Genomic DNA, 17,796 nt, shown 5'->3' with positions numbered 1-17,796 from the left:
TGTATACACTTATTTAGTTTACAAGCTATATATTTTAAGAAGTTCACTTTATGCAAAACATTTACTTTCCTTTTAAGCTTATTTCTGACTGTTTATGTAAATATGAAAATGTTAAATCTTTATGTTTGTTTGGTTTTTTTACTTCATTGTCTTTCCCCTGAAAAAGAAAGTTTGAGAGGCAAAGGTTACAAAATAGACACAGTCTCCTCCCTAAATGAGCTTAAGGTCCAGGAGAGCAGACAGACCTTGAACAGGTCTTCACAGCTGTGATGATCCTTAGAAAAAGGGAGTTGTGTGGGGGAGGTGCTTGGTCGTGTACAGCTCTTTGGGACCCCTTGGAGTCTAGCCCACCAGGTTCCTCTGTCCATGGGATTTTTGAAGCAAGAAAATTGGAGCAAGTTGCCATTTCTTTCTCCAAGGGATCATCCCAACCCAGGGATCAACCTGCATCTCTTGCGTCTCCTACATTGGAAGACGGATTCTTTTACCACTGTGTCACCTGGGAAACCCTTAGAAAAATGAACATGCAGGCAACTGGGAATAGGAGGAGGTTTACCAGCAGTTTGGGGGCATTAGAGAAGGATACCTGTGCTCGGCCCTTGGGCTGAAGCAGCAGAAAGGAGGATGAGGATATCACTGGTACAGAAAGCATCCTCGGGGGTGCCTAGGGACAGAGAAAAGTGTGGTGAGCAGAGGGAAAGAAAAGGAGAATGGCCTCAAGAGGAGGTTGGAGAGGTAGACAGGGGCTGACTCATCAGAGCCTTATGGACCATGGTGTGAATTTGGACTTGATTCTCAGAGCATTGCACAGTCAACTGAGAAGTTGTATGCAAGGAAGTGGCATGATCATTTTTTGCAGTTTCAAAAGAAAATTCAGATGGAGAGACAGAAGAAAGGAGCCAGAGTAGAAGCAGGGTTTAGCAGTCCAGTGGACAGATGATTTTGGCTTATACTAGGATGGCAGTAAGGAAGAGAGAGAGACAGTTAGCAGGTAGAATGGACAGGATCTCATGTTTGATTACATATGAAAGATTAGGGAGATGAAGAGCCAAGTATTATTGCCAAATTTCTGGCTTGAGCCCCTTAATAGATGGTGATGACAATTCATGCAGGTTAGGAGCCCTGGAGGAAGTACAGGTTTGAAGAGAAGTCTGAGATGAAGATATCCAGTGGGCAAGTGGATGCTGGGATCTGAAATAGTACAGTCTTGTTGAAGGCTTAAATTTAGGAGTCATTGCTTTTTAAAAGGAATTTTAAGTCATGGGAGTTGATGAGATGCCCAGTCAATGCATGTGAACTGAGAAGAGCAACAATCTTACAATACAACCTGGAAAAACTCTAACATCGAATGACTGAGTAGGTGGAGGAGACCGAAAAAGAAGTGCTATATCACAGAAACAGGGGAAGCGAGATGTCTAAGTAGAGACCAATCAACAATTTGCTGAGCTCAACTGAGCTGTCAAATAAGAAAAAGAATAAGAAATATCTTCTGTACCTACCAACATGGGATGAAGGTCACAGGAAGCCTTAACGAAGCCTTAAATTTGTACTTACTGAGTAGACCTAGAATTTTAAAAGATGTTTGCTTTTGATGCAGTAGACACTGGGAAACCACATCAATTTGGGGGCAAGAGGGTATGGTTATAGCTATGTCTAAAAGGTATTAACTCATTAACAAATACATAGGATACAGACAGGAAGTGGGGAGGGAGTTAAGAGGCTACTGCAATAGTCTAAGCAAGAAGAAAAACTGAATTAGGGAGCTTGAAGTAAACTTAGAAAATAAGAGTTAAAGGTTGTATCAATCAATGATTTTTAAGTGGCAAGTGAAGAGAAGAACGTATTTTGTCTTCAATAATAAAAACGAGGACTTCCCTAGCGGTCCAGTGGTTAAGAATCTGCCTGTCAACACAGGGGACATAGGTTCAATCGCTGGTCTGAGAAGATTCCAAAGGCTGCATAGCAACTAAGCGCAGGCCCGCAACTACTGAGCCTGCGCTCTAGAGCACGTGGTCCACGACTGATGGGGAGCCCTCCAACCACAGCTGGAGAATAGCCTCTGCTCACTGCAACCAGAGGAGGCTGGAGGGCAGCAACAGAGACCCGGAACAGACCCCCGCCGAAAAAAATCAGAAAAAGAAAAGGGAAGATGTTACCGACCCTCTGGAGCTGATCCCCAAGAAGTGTCCCCCTAGTGTCGCTGGAGCCAATAGAATGAGGCCACATTTGGTTCAGAAACAATGGAAAGTTTTATTCTTGGATCAAAGAATGGAGCAAACAGTCCACACTCTCCCCCAGCAGGTAGAAGGCAGGGCTGCTTTACAGGGGTCTCATCGTCAGTGGGCTTCCCGGGCGGCACTAGTGGTAAAGAACCCTCTTGCCAGTGCAGGAGACATGAGACGCAGGTTCAATCCCCGGGTCAGGAAGACCCCCTGAAGGAGAGCGTGGCCAACACTCCAGTATTCTTGCCTGGAGATTGCCGTGGACTGAGGAGCCTGGTGGGCTACAGTCCATAGGGTTAGGGTCCAGAGAGTCTGACACGCGTGAGACAACTTAGCACACACACATATGAGCAGGAGGGGAGGGGCAGAACTCTCGTGGGGCGGGTGCAGTGTCTACACACGCCCTGGCGCCGTCGTGAACCGAGATGCCCTGGGCAGCTGTATGCTGCCTGCAGCGGGGGCGTGTGGGCCCTGCCGTTTAGCACCAGGAACTCTGGTTTAAAGCGCCAGGGGCTGGGCTTCTGTACATGGCACTCTGCGATAAAAGGAATCTGGACTAAGAATAAGGAAAGGATAAAAAAAGTTAGACTTTATTTTATTATAATGATTCTGCTTTTATTTCCTGGGAATTGTTAATGGGTTTGCTAATGAGAAATCCCTCCTCTGTCTTTTGCCCCACTCTTCATTCTTGAGGGGCCAGGTCTGTCTTCTGCAATTGCTTCCTGCTAATATGGGGTGATGTCATAGTGCCCCTCCACATTTGTTCAGCCAGATTAGCCTGCCTGCTTTCTGCAGCCAAGGTGCTTTTTCCAGAAGTCTGTCTGCACTTTCATCAATCAGGCCACTTCCACCAACATAAAGCCAACACAAAGTTTTGACCAGTGCACAGGTCCCCCCCCCAGGTCAGCTAACAGATGATCTAGGGCAATTCAGTTATCTAGGACTACACTGGCCAGTGAATCAACAGACTTTCATTATAGCTTGAAGTCAAGACTTGTCATACTGGCCACTGTTGCCCTGGTAGTTGTTAATTATTTTTTAAATTTTATTTATTTAGTTTTGGTTGTGCTGGGGCTTTTTTGCTGCCCTGGCTACTGGTTGCAATATGTTGGCATTGTGGCGGCTTCTCTTGTTGTGGAGCACAGGCGTGGGGCATGGGGGCTTCAGTAGCTGGGTTCATGGGCTCAGCAGTTGTACTTCCCAGGCCCTAGAGCACAGCCTCGATAGCTGTGGCCCAGGGGCTTAGTTGCTCCAAGCATGTGAGATATTCCTGGATCAGGGATCAAACCTGTGTCTCTTTCATTGGCGGGCAGATTCTTTACCACTGAGCCACCAGGGAAGCCCTGTTACCTTTTTATTACGGTGACAGAGTTCCTCCAGCCAAGGTTACTAGCACCCCTATGACTGCAATGATCCCTGCAGTTAGCAGCCTGCTCTTTGGGGACCAAGTTTTGTTGTGTTTCGGAAGAGAAGCTTTAGGTGGGAGAAGGGTTTGCAGGAGTAGGCAAAGGGGTCTTTTGCTCCAGGTTGCACTTCCAGAGTTTGGGGCTTATGGTGCCTCCTCACTTGAGTATGATGGGCCCACAGAGTGATCCCCAGCAACTCCAGGGCAGAATGGGTGGTTAGAGTCACCAAGTGAGCTTCATTCCACTTAGGAATGGGCTGATCATGCCAGCTGCTGGTTTTCCAGGTTTTTAGGTTTGCCCCATCTCCTGGCCAGGAAGGGTGGCAGCACTGGTTACATACTCCATAAGAGGTTTCATAGTTTCTCCTGTCTGGAGGGTATACTTGAGTTGTTCCATTTCAAGGGGTCTGAGGTGTCCCTTCTCTTGGGCTTGCGGGATGATGGGTCTACCATACAGAAGTTCAAAGGCATTTAACTTTAACTTATGCCTTGGGGCTAACCACATGTTAAGCAGGGCAATTGGGAGTAACCTAATCCAATTTTCTTGAGTCTCCTGGCATAGCCTGCATAAGGTCTGATTGGATCTCCCTACTTTGTTCAAGGATTGGAGTATCCAGTCCTTGAACAATGCAAGGTCCATTTTATGCCTAGGGCACTTGTTATCCCTTTTTTTCACTTGAGACACAAGTGCTAGGTCATTATTGTTCTGTAGGGATCCTGGCAACCTGGAACTGGGGAGAGCTGCCATTTCAGCTCTAGCAGGGAACGCTTCTACCCACCCTGAAAATGTGTCCACCAGCACCAAGACGTACCTGAAATTGCCCAGTGTGCTCAGCACGACAGTGAAATCAATTTGCCAATCTTCCTCAAGATATGTCCCTCTGGTCTGAATGGGCCTTATCTGGGGGCCTCTGGGGGGTCTGCATTCCCCTCTGGGGGTTGTTCATTGAAGATGGGACAGGCTTTAACTATCCGACTGATCACACTTTTCATGGTAGGAGTTACCATGACTTCAGCTAATCAGTCACATAGGGCTTCCCTACAAAAGTGGGCTCCTTGCCGAGTCAGCCTCCCTGGTAGCTTGACAAGCTGTGGTTTGGAGAGAGAAGTATTGCTCGTGTTTGCTAGCTAGCCATCATGGCCTCCTATATCTCTACTGAAGCCCCATTTCTGGGCTTTCTCAAATTCTTCCTTTGTATTGACTGGGGAGTGATTGGACGGAACCAACCTCTTAGGTATGTGTGTTAGTCACAAAGTCGTGCCCAACTCTTTGAGACCCCATGGACTGCAGCCTGCCAGGCTCCTCTGTCCATGGGGATTATCCAGGCAGGAATACTCCAGTGGGTTGCCACACCCTCCTCCAGGGGGTCTTCCCAACCCAGGGGTCAAACCCAGGTCTCCCACACTGCAGACACATTCTTTACTGCCTGAGCATCCAGGGGAACCGAAGGACCTCATCCGCAGGGAAGGAAGGGAGCAGAGTTCTCTCACGGTGGGCTCAGCTGTGATGCTTAGACTCCAGACTGCAGTGTGGGTTCAGCGTTCCTGCACAGGGCGCCGAGTCACCTCGAACTGAGATGTCCTGCAGCGCTTCTGTACTTGGGCCCCAAGCTGAAGTATCTGGCCCAGCTGTTTCACCCTAAGAACTCTGGTCTGAAGTGCAGGGTTCAAGGCCTCTGCATGCAGCCCTCTATCACAAGTGAAACTAGAAGTACAAAGGGGAAAAAAGGCTAGATTTTATTACCTAGATTCTATTTTTATTTCATTTTTGTTCCTTGGAAATTATTAATGGGCTTTGCCAAGGACAAAAGTCCAGAGGCAATGTTAACTTCAGGCTAAAGCTGTATCTAGCACCTCAAACTGTGTTTCTAAGGACTCTTTTTTTCTCTCTCTTATCTGCCTTCTGTGGCGTCACTTCATCCTTAGGCTCCATTTTGTGGCCCTCTGCATCTCTAGAATTCTTCTCCCTACAGAAAAATAACTTCTACAATTCCAGGTCACACACCAAGCAGGGAACCAGACAAGCTTCTCCACATCAGAAATCCAACAAGCGTCTCCTTGCCTCTTACTGGCTTAGACTGTGTTCTCCATTCCAGAACCAGCATGAGTAGCCATGGGACATAGGCCTATCTCTGGAATTTGTAGTAAGATTATTCCCACCCAAATCACATGACTAGGGGAAAGAAATTTTGGAGTAAGGTTAGAGGGAAAGTGGAAGATGAATACCAGGGAAGTAACCAATAAATGGTCATCACAAATACAAAAAGTATTGCTTTATTCTTTGAAATTCATCTTCAGTAGTTGTCAGGTCAGTCCAATAATGGAGTTTTTTGTTGTTCAGTTTCTAAGTCTTGTCTAACTCTTTTTGACCCCATGGACTGCAGCACGCCAGACTCCTCTGTCCTCTACTCTCTCCCTGAGTTTGCTCAAACTCGTGTCCTTTGAGTCAGTTATGCTATCTAACCATCTCATCCTCTGTTGCCCCCTTCTCCTTTTGCCTTCAAGCTTTCCCAGCATCAGTTAGTTAATTACAGTGAAACTACTCCAATTAAGATTAATTAGCTAGGAAATCAGTAGACTTAATTTATAAGTGAATTAACTAAATATTTTAAAAGAACGTATAGCGTGTGGAGCCAACTGCTGATACAAGAAGAATTCACTTGTAGGAAGAATGCATTTCAACAGAGATTAGACTCATTTATAATTATATTTTAAAATATGCTGAAATCATTAAGTGGATTATTCTCTTCAGTAAGCTAACCATATTCCTAGATTCACTCAGTGTGTTTTTCCTGTTTCATTTGTTTACAGCCGTCAACCTGCATAACAAGACCTGCCTATACGTTTCGGCATCTTCTCTTTTGAACTAGACCCCTGCAACTGTGTCTACCTCTCTGTAGTTCAAGGAGATAAAAGAACAGCAGCCAGGAGCTTTCAACATCCTTTAGCAACTTGCATCACCCCCAGGTCATTCTTTAGTCATGGAAAAATCAAAACCCTGGTGTAGACAAAAGGGTAGGGACCTGTGACATAGGCAATTTGCTGACCTTGGCTGGCTTTCTCACGTGTTGGTTAGCTTATAGCTGTTCTAAGATGGCCTTCACAGGGATAAGTGGTCTCTCCTCCGTGTGGTCTCTCGTCCTGCAGCAGGCTAGCTCAGGCTTATTCACAGGCTATGGCAGGGCACTGGGGAAGATCAAAGTATACAAAGCCTCAGGGCGTCTGTGCTAGGAACTAGTATTCTGTCACTTCTGCCTTTTGTTGGCCAAAGCAAGTCACAAGTTCAGCCCTACTTCAAAGGATCTGGAAAAAGACTCCACCTCTTGGTGCAAGTTGCAAAGGATGTGGATACCAGAAACCATTAAGGGAACCACTTAGGTGATCAATCCCTCAAGGCCGCAAGAATTATAGATTCAGTTCATATTGTGGAGTATCTAAATTGTCTGGGGTAAATGGATATCTTGGGTGATGATGGTGGTGGCAGCAGTAGAGGTCTCCATTCCGGTTTTTGGCATGTCTTTAAAAATGTAGAGCATGCATCCACTTTGAAGAGTCTTATCTTTCAAGAATTACGAGTAAGCAAAGAAATCTGAAAACAGACTAAGCCTTTTAGATGCAAACTTTTCTAAACCATCTACATTCTTATCAATATTTTTCTAAACAGTTTGGCAAATTGAGTATTGCATTTTTATGGAAACTGCCATCCTTGTTTATAATTTGGGACAGAGATTATATCTTTTTAAAGAAAGGAACAGGTGCATGCTTACCTTCTTGTCATTGTAAATGGTTCCAGATGGTGACTGTTCATTTCAGAAGCTTCTTAAGAAACATCTGTTCACAATATTTATATTTGACTTTATTATATTTCCCCAAAATTGCATTTTAAATACAGTTTGCTTTAAATTAAAAAAAAAACATTCATTTTTGCCTATTCATAAGAGAAGCCTTTGCGTTAGTGTAGCCTCACTTTGCGCACAAGCTCCACATTATTATATCACAAACAAAGCTAGATTTAAATGATAACTTTGTGAAAGAAAAAGGGAGAGAGATCCATGGAATCTTTTTTATAGTATCTAATATTGTCATGCACAAATTAATTATTTCTCAATTAAGAGAATCAAATTGGTTTTAGTTTTCTTTTTCAATTGCTATACATCTGAGTTTTTCAACTTATTTTAAATATTCACAGGGGGAAAAAAAACAGGTTGTGCTGGAATACTGATAGTGAAGCTGATCATTCCTCTAGTTGTATGAAAAGCTTTTATGACAAAATGTATTCTCCCAAAACAAAGTACATAATGATTATAAATGCAGCAAAATTGCACACTATGAAAAGCCAAAATGCAATGAAAGAAGAAAACAAGAATCCCTTTTCAACATTTAAACAATAATGTATTAAAACTCTGTATACTCATTGTAAGGAGCAGCTTTCCAAAGGATTTGTAAGAATTCTAGCTTGTGGTGTGACGACAATAACGAGAGAAGTAGACTTAGTAGATTTAGTACTTTGTCCAATCAATCCTTAGAACAGGACAATCCTGGGTTAGTCAGGTATCCAACCCATATCCCATTGATCGCCTGGTCTTCTCTGCTTGCATAGTTCTCCTTCACTATTATTCTGAATGAAGAGGCTTATATCATGGGATAATGTGACTATTGGTTCTCCTAACCTGTCCATCATTAACTCCTTCTTCTTGGGGTAACAGTGTGCCTCCTTTCTCTCTGAACATACTACCGTCCCCCCTGCAACTGAGATGGGTGGAGTTAACCTTTAACCAAGACCTGGCCACCCAAAGGAACCCTGCTCCCCAGCCACTGTGACTGCTTCAGGAATCAGCCTGACTCTGAGCCAATCCGACAATGTTTGCTGAAGGGATCAGGCCGTGGGTACTCTGTGCTGCTAAATGCAAGCTGTGAAGATTAGGCTGGCCCTTCTGCTGACCTTCACCTTTCCTACAAGAGCCTGTTTGACAGCAAGGTCAGTGTAGGGAAAAGTCTAGCCAAGGGATGGACTGACTCTGGTGATAGTATTTGGGAGCTGAAATCCAGCTACGCCTGAAAACTTCATTGTTAAAAACCAATGGAGATCCTCATTTTGCTAAGGGCAAGTTTAGTTAGAGTTTTCAGGGAGTCCAGACCAAAAAAAAAAAAGGTGAGAGAGAGGAAGACAAGCTGCACACCCCAAGGAGAAGGAGCACATTTCTCTATGCTATCCAAGTCTCACCAGGGTAGGGACAGTGCCTTTGATGTCGCTACGTTCCCCCTACAGTACAGATTTTTATCTAGAAGTTTGGTATGCGTACACATACACCTGTTGCTGTTGTTTTTCAGTCGCTAAGTTGTATCTCACTCTTTGCAACCCCATGGACTGCAGCACACCAGGGTCCCCTGTACTGTCCTTCAGTATCTCCCAGAATTTGCTCAAATTCATGTTCTTTGACTAGACGATGCCATCCGACCATCTTACCCTCTGCCACCCTCTTCTCCTTTTGCCCTCAATCTTGCCCAGCATCAGGGTCTTTTCCAATGAGTTGGCTCTTCACATCAGGTGGCCAAAGTATTGGAGCTTCAGCTTCAGCATCAGTCGTCCCAATGAATAGTCAGGTTTGATTTCCTTTAGGATTGACTGGCTTGATCTTGCAGTCTAAGGGTCTCTCAAGAGTCTTCTCCAGTACCACGATTTGAAAGCATCAATTTTTCGGTGCTCAGCTTTCTTTATGATCCAACTCTCACAGCTGTATATGACTACTGGAAAAACCATATTTTTGACCATATGGACCTTTGTCAGCAAAGTGATGTCTCTGCTTTTTAATATGTTATCTAGGTTTCATAGCTTTCCCTCCAATGAGCCAGCGTGTTTTAACCTCATGGCTGTAGTCACTGTCCACGGTGATTTTGGAGCCCCAAATCCGTCACTGCTTCTATGTTTTCCTCTTCTATTTGCTGTGAAGAGATGGGACTGGATGCCATGATCTTAGCTTTTTAAATGTTGAGTTTTAAGCCAGCTTTTTCACTCTCCTGTTTCACCTTCATTAAGAGGCTCTTTAGTTCCTCTTCACTTTCTGCCATTAGAATGGTATTATCTGCCTATATGAGGTTGTTGATATTTCTCCCTGCAATCTTGATTCCAGCATGGGATTCATCCAGCCAGGCATTTCACATGATGTACTCTGCATAGAAGTTAAATAAACAGGGTGACAATATACAGCCTTGTCATATGCCTTTCCAATTTTGAAGCAGTCTGTTGTTCCATGTCCAGTTCTAACTGTTGCTTCTTGACTCGCATACTGCTTTCTCAGGAGGCAGGTAATATGGTCTGGTATTCCCATCTCTAAGAATTTTCCATAGTTTGTTGTGATCCACACAATCAAAGGCATTACTGCAGTCAATGAGGCAGAAGTATATGTTTTTCTGGAATTTCCTTTGAAATTTCTCTATGGTACAACAAATGTTGCCAATTTGATTTCTGGTTCCTCTACCTTTTCTAAACCCAGCTTATATATCTGGAAGTTCTTGGTTCACATACTGCTGAAGACTAGCTTGAAGGATTTTGAGCATAACCTTATTAGCATGGGTTTCCCTGGTGGCTCAGTGGTAAAGAATCTGCCTGCAATGTAAGAGACACAGGCTCAATCCCTGCATCAGGAAGATTCCCTGGAGAAGGAAATGGCAACCCATCCCAGTATTCTTGTCTGAAAACTTCTATGAACAGTGTAGCCTGGTGGGCTACAGTCCATAGTGTTGCAAAGAATCAGACACAACTGAAGTGAAGTGAAGTGAAGTGAAGTCGCTCAATCGTGTCCGACTCTTTGCGACCCCATGGACTGTAGCCTACCAGGTTCCTCCGACCATGGGATTTTCCAGGCAAGAATACTGGAGTGGGGTGCCATTACCTTCTCCAGAGATCTTCCCAAGCCAGGGATTGAACCCAGGTCTCCCGCATTGTAGGCAGACGCTTTACCATCTCAGCCACCAGGGAAGTCCAGACATGACCAAGCATGCAGGTAAAAATTACTAGCATGCAAAATAAGCGCAATTGTACGGTAGTTTGAAGATTCTTTGGACTTCTCTGGTGGCTCAGACAGTAGAGCGTCTGCCTACAATGCGGGAGACCTGGGTTCAATCCCTGGCTCAGGAGGATCTCTGGAGAAGGTAATGGCACCCCACTCCAGTATTCTTGCCTGGAAAATCCCATGGTCGGAGGAACCTGGTAGGCTACAGTCCATGGGGTCGCAAAGAGTCGGACACGATTGAGCGACTTCACTTCACTTCACTTGAAGATTCTTTAACATTGCCCTTCTTTTAGATTAGAAAGAAAATTTACCTTTTCCAGTCCTGAGGCCACTGCTGAGTTTTCCAAATTTGCTGACATACTGAGTGTAGCACTTTCACAGCATCATCTTTTAGGATTTGAAATAATTCAGCTGAAATTTCATCACTTCCATGAGCTTTGTTCGTAGTGATGCTTCCTATGGCCCACTTGACTTCACACCCTAGGATGTCTGGCTCTAGGTGAATGACCACACCATCATGATTATCCTAGTCAATAAGACATTTTCGTATAGTTATTCTGTGTATTCTTGCCACCTCTTCTTAATTTCTTCTGCTTCTGTTAGGTCCTTACTCTTTCTGTCCTTTATCGTGCCCATCCTTGCATGAAATGTTCCTTTGATACCTCCAATTTTCTTGAAGAGATCTCTAGTCTTTCCCATTCTATTGTTTTCTTCTACTTCTTTGCATTGTTCATTTAAATGGCCTTCTTATCTCTCCTTGTTATTCTCTGGAACTCTGAATTCAGTTGGATATATCTTTCCCTTTTCCCCTTGCTTTTCACTTCTTTCCTCAGCTATTTGTAATGCCTCCTCAGACAAGCACTTTGCCTTCTTGAATTTCCTTTTCTTGGGATGGTTTTGATCACTGCCTCCTGTATAATGTTATAAACCTCTGTCCATAGTTCTTCAGACACTCTGTCTACCAGATCTAATCCCTTGAATCTATTTATCACCTCCACTGTGTAACCATAAGTTATTTGATTTAGTTCATACCTGAATGGCCTAATGGTTTTCCCTCTTTTCTTCAATTTAAGCCTGAAGTTTGCAGTAAGGAGCTGACGATCTGAGCAACAGTCAGCTCCAGGTCTTGTGTTTTCTGATTGTATAGAGCTTCTTCATCTTTGGTTACAAAGAATATAATCAATCTGATTTCTTTGTTGACCATTTGGTGATGTCCATGTGTAGAGTCTCTTGTGTTGTTGGAAGAGGGTATTTGCTATGACCAGTGTGTTCTCTTGACAAAAACTCTGCTAACCTTTGTCCTGCTTCATTTTGTACTCCAAGGTCAAACTTGCTTGTTACACATACATATGATATAACAGCAAAGCAGAGCAAAATGGCTATTTGCTGCCCATTGGATACAGTCATCCAGGCAGTTGGTCCTATGGGCAGCGATGTCCAGGCACCCCCTGAAGTGCCTTTACCTGTCAGTCAGCAATTTGTCCCTGCTGCACAAAAGGATTTCCTCTGCTGAGGAAGGTGGACACTTTTGAGACCCAGCTTGCTTGCTAACTGCTTTTTTTTTAATGTATTTATTTTTGTGAGGAAACATAAAAAGCAGAGAAATTTTTTTTAGAACCAAAGAATCATTAGATGCCCAACAAAACCAGAAAGGAGGAAGCCATGTGTATCAGCTGTGAGTTCACATCTTCTCTTTTGAGGTGTCTCCTGTAAACCCATCATTAAGGTAATAAAGGAGGAGAATCATGGTGTTGACTATTACAACTGTTATAGCCACGCTTTCCGGGAAACAGACTCACTCAGAAGGACAATGCAGATAGTGGAGTGCAGTTTATTACACCGGCGGGCCCAAGGCAGAGTCTCCTCTTAGCCAAGGGCCCCAACTAGCATTTGTGAAAATCTTTTATACCCCATGTGTCCAAACCCACTACCCCAATTCCCTTGAGACTTACATAAACAAAGGAAGGGTAAATACAACTACAATAACCCCATCATTCACGTGTTATGTGTTCAAACAGTCAATAATCAATAAGCCCGCAGTTACATTCCAAATAGTTAATAACTGATAAGCCTGTGCTTACATTCTGATAGATAGTGTCCGGAGGCAGGGGTGATTAGTGTCTGTTCTTCAAGATTCCCCTGCCCAGAGGGGGGTCTTATCCTTCCATTGTCATTCCCACAGGCGCTAAGCACAGAGTTCAGAGTCCACTGGAGAGGTGGCCACACAAGATCAGCACAGACAGGCCTGAGATGGAGTCCAGGCCCTATGAATTCCTTCTTCACAACTAAATGATGGCTTCATGCCCATTTGTTCTACCTCTTCTCACTGGTTAGGAGCTGGGGCTGGAGCAGTGAATATCACGCCCAAGGGTACACAGCTTGTTCGCAGAGCTAGACTCGAGAGCTCAGTTGACTACTGCTTCTGCTATGCTCTCATTTCTCCAGTTTTGACAGAAAATGCCAGGAAAGCTGCTCTAAACGTTTGCCCTAGTCATATGAAACAGTGAGAGTAGTCAGTATTATTATTATTATTATTATTTTAAGAGTAGTCAGTATTCTAAGTAAGGTAAAGGGTTAGAAAACTTGACAGTGTAGGACGAACCAAGCTTTCACTTTCATTAATTCCACAGAGTTAATGATCCCCAGAAGGGACATCTAGGCTTTTCCAGAGTTCTCTGTAGCTTCATTTGTTCCTCTAAAAAAATGTTGTCGGATCACTTTAGTTCTTGTTGTTCCTTTTTTTTTGACCACACCCAGGGTGTTAGTTCCCGGACCAGCGATCAAATCCGGGCCCTTGGCAGTGAAAGTACAAAGTCCTACCCACTGAACCACCAGGGAATTTCCCCTTGGTGTTTATTTCTTCCCTAGCAAAATAGAAAGTCTCTTGGTCTATGTGTGTACTTCCCTCCCTGCCTTACATAGTGCTTACACTGAACTTGACTGGATCTTCCAGAAGAAGCTCTGCCTACCGTACAAAATATTACTATTGCATTTGTCCACGAGAGAGCAAAACCATTTGTATTTTCTGGTAACTCAAGGGCCTCAGATGACAAGCATTACAGGAATTAAAAACATTTATTGCAAGAAATAGTCTCATCTTAAAGAGGCCTAGATTAATGGGTTATTGACAGATCTAACCCTAACAAAAATTTTCTAAGTCAATTTCTGCTTCAGTAGATTGCATAAAGGGATTCCTTCATAGCTCATCCTTCACAGTAGATTGCATAAAGGGATTCCTTTCAGGATGCACAGCATTAATGCACTGGGACGGTGTTCCAATAGGGGCCAATTTTCAAGCTTACTGTTTTCCTTAGAGGCAGGGATAGGATTTTCCTTCTTTAACCCAAGAAACCAGCTATATTGAGCGGGTTTGCGGATAAGAGTCACATGAGAAGAGCTCCATTGCATGCTCCTGCCTGGGTTCAATCCCTGGGTCAGGAAGATCCTCTGGAGAAGGAAAAATTCTTGCCTGGGAAATACCATGGACAGAGGAGCCTGGCGGGCTACAGTGATCTAGTAGTAGTGATCCTATTCTGGGGTCACAAATAGTCGGACATGACTTGGTGACTAAACCAACCAGATTGCATAAGCTGAACAACCCAAGTAAATCTGAAACATGAAAATACTTCACAGGCAAACAGTTGTCAAAGGCAAATATATTTATCAACCATTGAGGGATTTAGGGTATTGAGACATTTGAAAAATATTTCCCACTATCTTTTTTTCCCAGATGAAGGTAAAGTTCTCTTCCTTCTGTGATGACCCTCACACACACTGCTCTGTCTTCCCTGGGACAGTCTTCCCTCTGCTTGAAGGAAGACTCCCATCTTCTATCCACTTCAATCTCTCCATCAACTTAAATGTTTTGTCTTTCTAGCAACTTAAATGTCACCTCCTTGGAAGGCCCTTCTTTGAACAAACTCAGAGGGTCCTTTTTGAAAAAATTTTCTCTATCACTGACATCTGTGCTTTTTTTGTAGAACTTATCACAGTTTCTAATTCTTTTTGTTTGTGATTTCCTTTTGTCTGTGTCCTCCACTGGACTGTTAGCACCATAAATGTAAACATTTTTGTGTGATTTATCCAGAGCCCCACACATAGGCTTCCAACAAGTGATTGCTGGGTGGATGGAGAAATGAACAGATCCATATTTAATTGAACTTATTGGTGAGGACTTTCAGGAGGCACAGCATTAATGCTCTGGGATGGTGTCCTAGTAGGGGCCGATTTTCAAGCTTACTATTTCCCTTAGAGGCAGGGATAGGATTTTCCTCCTTTAACCCAAGAAACCAGCTAAATTGAGCAGGTTTGGTGATAAGAGTCGCATGAGAAGAGAAGTGAGGTGAAGATAGCTCTTTATCAGTTTTCTACCCCCATAATCAATGACATAATCCATCATAGCTAAAGAATGCCCTGGAATCAAGACAGAGTTAGACCACTACTTATAATTTTACATAGAGTATGTTACAGTTGAGAATTTGAACTCAACAGCACTTAATTAGATAACTTAGGAAAATGGAAAAAAATAATAAGCAGTAGGCTAAAAAGAGTGGGTTAGATTTTCCTGAATTTGTAATGAACAGAAGCAGTATGATTTTTGGAATTTCTACAGCAGCATTTGAGGGTCTATTATGTGTCAGATACCTGATAGGCACTAAGGAAAAAATAAATGAAAAAAAAAAGCAGCAGGTGTATTAGGTTATCTGCTATTATTACATCTTGCTTTCCAGAAAATATACTTGGAGTTCCTAAAGGCAAAAAAAAGACCATCTCAAACTTTTACCCTGCCTTCTCTTGAGAACTGAATGCCATCACCTGTGTTACTCTCCAAGTGCCCCTCTGCCATCAACCATCCAGGCTACTGAGATGTAGCCCCTGTATTCTGACACTTTCTTTGATGGAGGGGTGGTTATCTGTAACCGCCTATCTGTACTTCCACTATCATAAAGTGGAATTGTGAGTGAGAGTTACCAATCCAATTCCTTAGGCCCAGACTATTTGCCCTAACAGTTGGTAGTTTAAAACATACATCTAGATCCTATAGACAAATGTATGAAAAAGTTAATGGATTTTAGAGGGACAGAAAAATCATTTGTGAAAATCATGAATTATCTATCACTTACAAGGAACTTCTGTAATTTTCAGTGGGCCATCTGTTATTGTGGAAATGTCAAGAAACAATAAGTTCCTCTAGTTTCTCTAGGTAAAGTTAGCCATTTGTTTTCAGGCCACGGCTTTGCTAAAGCCATTTTCATGTTGAATTGTAATGATTTGTTTTTGTGTTACATATTCACTAAAATGCAAGCATCTTAAAAGCAGGGTCATGCTGATGCCAGTTTGTAACCCTTGTGCAGAGCCAAAAATATAATAGCTACTTGGTTACTGTAGAAGAGAAGTTATAATGGAGTCCTTGTCCGCTAAGTTGTACAATCTCTAAGACGGACAAATAATTCAAGATGGTTATTTGCTAAGGACTAAAAGAGAACTTTGTAATAATTGCTAAAGAGATCCAGAAAAGAAAGAAGCTGGCCTGTGCTGGAGCACAGAGAAGGTGTCTAGAACACATGGTAAGAGACACAGAGGGAAAGAACGGATCTCCAAGCACACACGATGGCATAGCTAATGCGCTGGGGCAGGAAAGCACAATAGCATGTTTAATAGTGTTTGCTAATTAATCAATGATACTAATGTATAATTAGAAATATTAAGGGCCTAAGTTTAGGTAATAATGCTAAAAATGGATGAAAAGTAAAAGATATCTTGTATATGTTAAGCCCAAGTTGCTGGGAGAATAGGCTTTCATTCAGAAGGCGTGATCAGTCATGACACAGCTAAGTGAAGGGTCTGGCAACACTTGGAAATGTGGAGAAGGCACTCAGGGAAGAAGCTTTCAGAAGAAATGTTAGAATAGATATTTGTACATCCATCATAGGAGCATTATTCACAATAGCCAAAATTTGGAAAAAACCCAAATGTCCATCAACAGATGAGTGGGTAAACAAAAGATAGCATATTCATACAATGAAATAGTATTCAGCTTTGGGAATTCCCTGACAGTCCAGTGGTTAGGACTCCATGTTTCCACTGCAGTTGGAATGGGTTCAATCCCTGATGGGGAACTGAGATCCTGCATGCCACACAATATGGTCTATAAATATATATAATTATAATTCAACATGACAATGGCTTTAGCGAAGTCATGGGCAGAAAAGGAATGGCTAACTTTACCTAGAAAATCTAAAGAAGGCTTATATTTCCTGACATTTCCACAATGGCAAGTGGCCCACTGAAAATCACAGAAGTTCCTCATAGGTAACAGAATGAAAATATTTAATAGAATTATATATATATATAATTCAACCTTAAAAAAGAATAAAATTCTAATGTGTTATGACATGAATGAATCTTGAAGACATGCTGAGTGAAATAAACCAGTCACAAAAAGACAAATACTATATGATTCCACTTACATGAAGTTCCTGGTCAAATTCATAGAGACAGAAAGTAGAATGGTGGTTGCCAGGCACTGGGGAGAAGGGAGAACTAAGAATGATTATTTAGTGGTTAAAGCGTTTCAATTTGGGATGACAAAAAATTTCTGGAGATGGATGGTGGTGATGGTTGCACAACAATTTGGACGCATATAATACCATGGAGCAAGACACTGAAAAATGGGTATCATGGTAAATTTTATGTTGTGGGTATCTTACCACACAAAAAAAGAGATATTAGATCTGCGTATTGTCCTCAAAAAAGGGATCATTGATCCCATGGGAGAAGTCAGAGCTCTGAGGAAGAGTGAAAAACAAGAAAAGAATAGAATCCTAGGGAATGCCTAAAGGAAAAGAATTTAGTCAAACCTTCCAAGAGTTTGACATCCCTACCATTCAAAATTCTAGGCTCCAAGTTAAATTTGAAAAATCTTAGTCTCTTGGATTATTCCTGAAATGTTCAGTGGAGGCATTGAAATGTAAAATTGCCGGGGGATAGAAAAGATTGCAGTGATTTTAATCTACTTTCCAAGTTGTTACAGTGACAACTCTATGAATATATTTTGAACAAATATCAGTAGCTGCTTGCAAGAAATGAGTTCTTGATAGTCACTGGCTTCTAGCCAGTTTTTCTCTCAGAGCTTGAAAAGAGAAATGAATACATA

The 17,796-nt window shown here is 42.6% G+C and overlaps 1 non-coding gene across 1 annotated transcript; it reads right to left on the bottom strand.

Annotated features, from left to right (window-relative positions):
- Positions 1 to 10,534: 10,534 nt before the first annotated feature.
- On the bottom strand, positions 10,535 to 10,606 carry TRNAC-ACA. The gene has a single exon. It is a non-coding gene; the product is annotated as a tRNA-Cys (tRNA).
- Positions 10,607 to 17,796: the final 7,190 nt, after the last annotated feature.

Source organism: Cervus canadensis, chromosome 26, assembly GCF_019320065.1.
Source record: "Cervus canadensis isolate Bull #8, Minnesota chromosome 26, ASM1932006v1, whole genome shotgun sequence".
In the NCBI taxonomy this organism is placed as follows: domain Eukaryota; kingdom Metazoa; phylum Chordata; class Mammalia; order Artiodactyla; family Cervidae; genus Cervus; species Cervus canadensis.
This window is presented reverse-complemented; position numbering and strand designations above follow the sequence as displayed.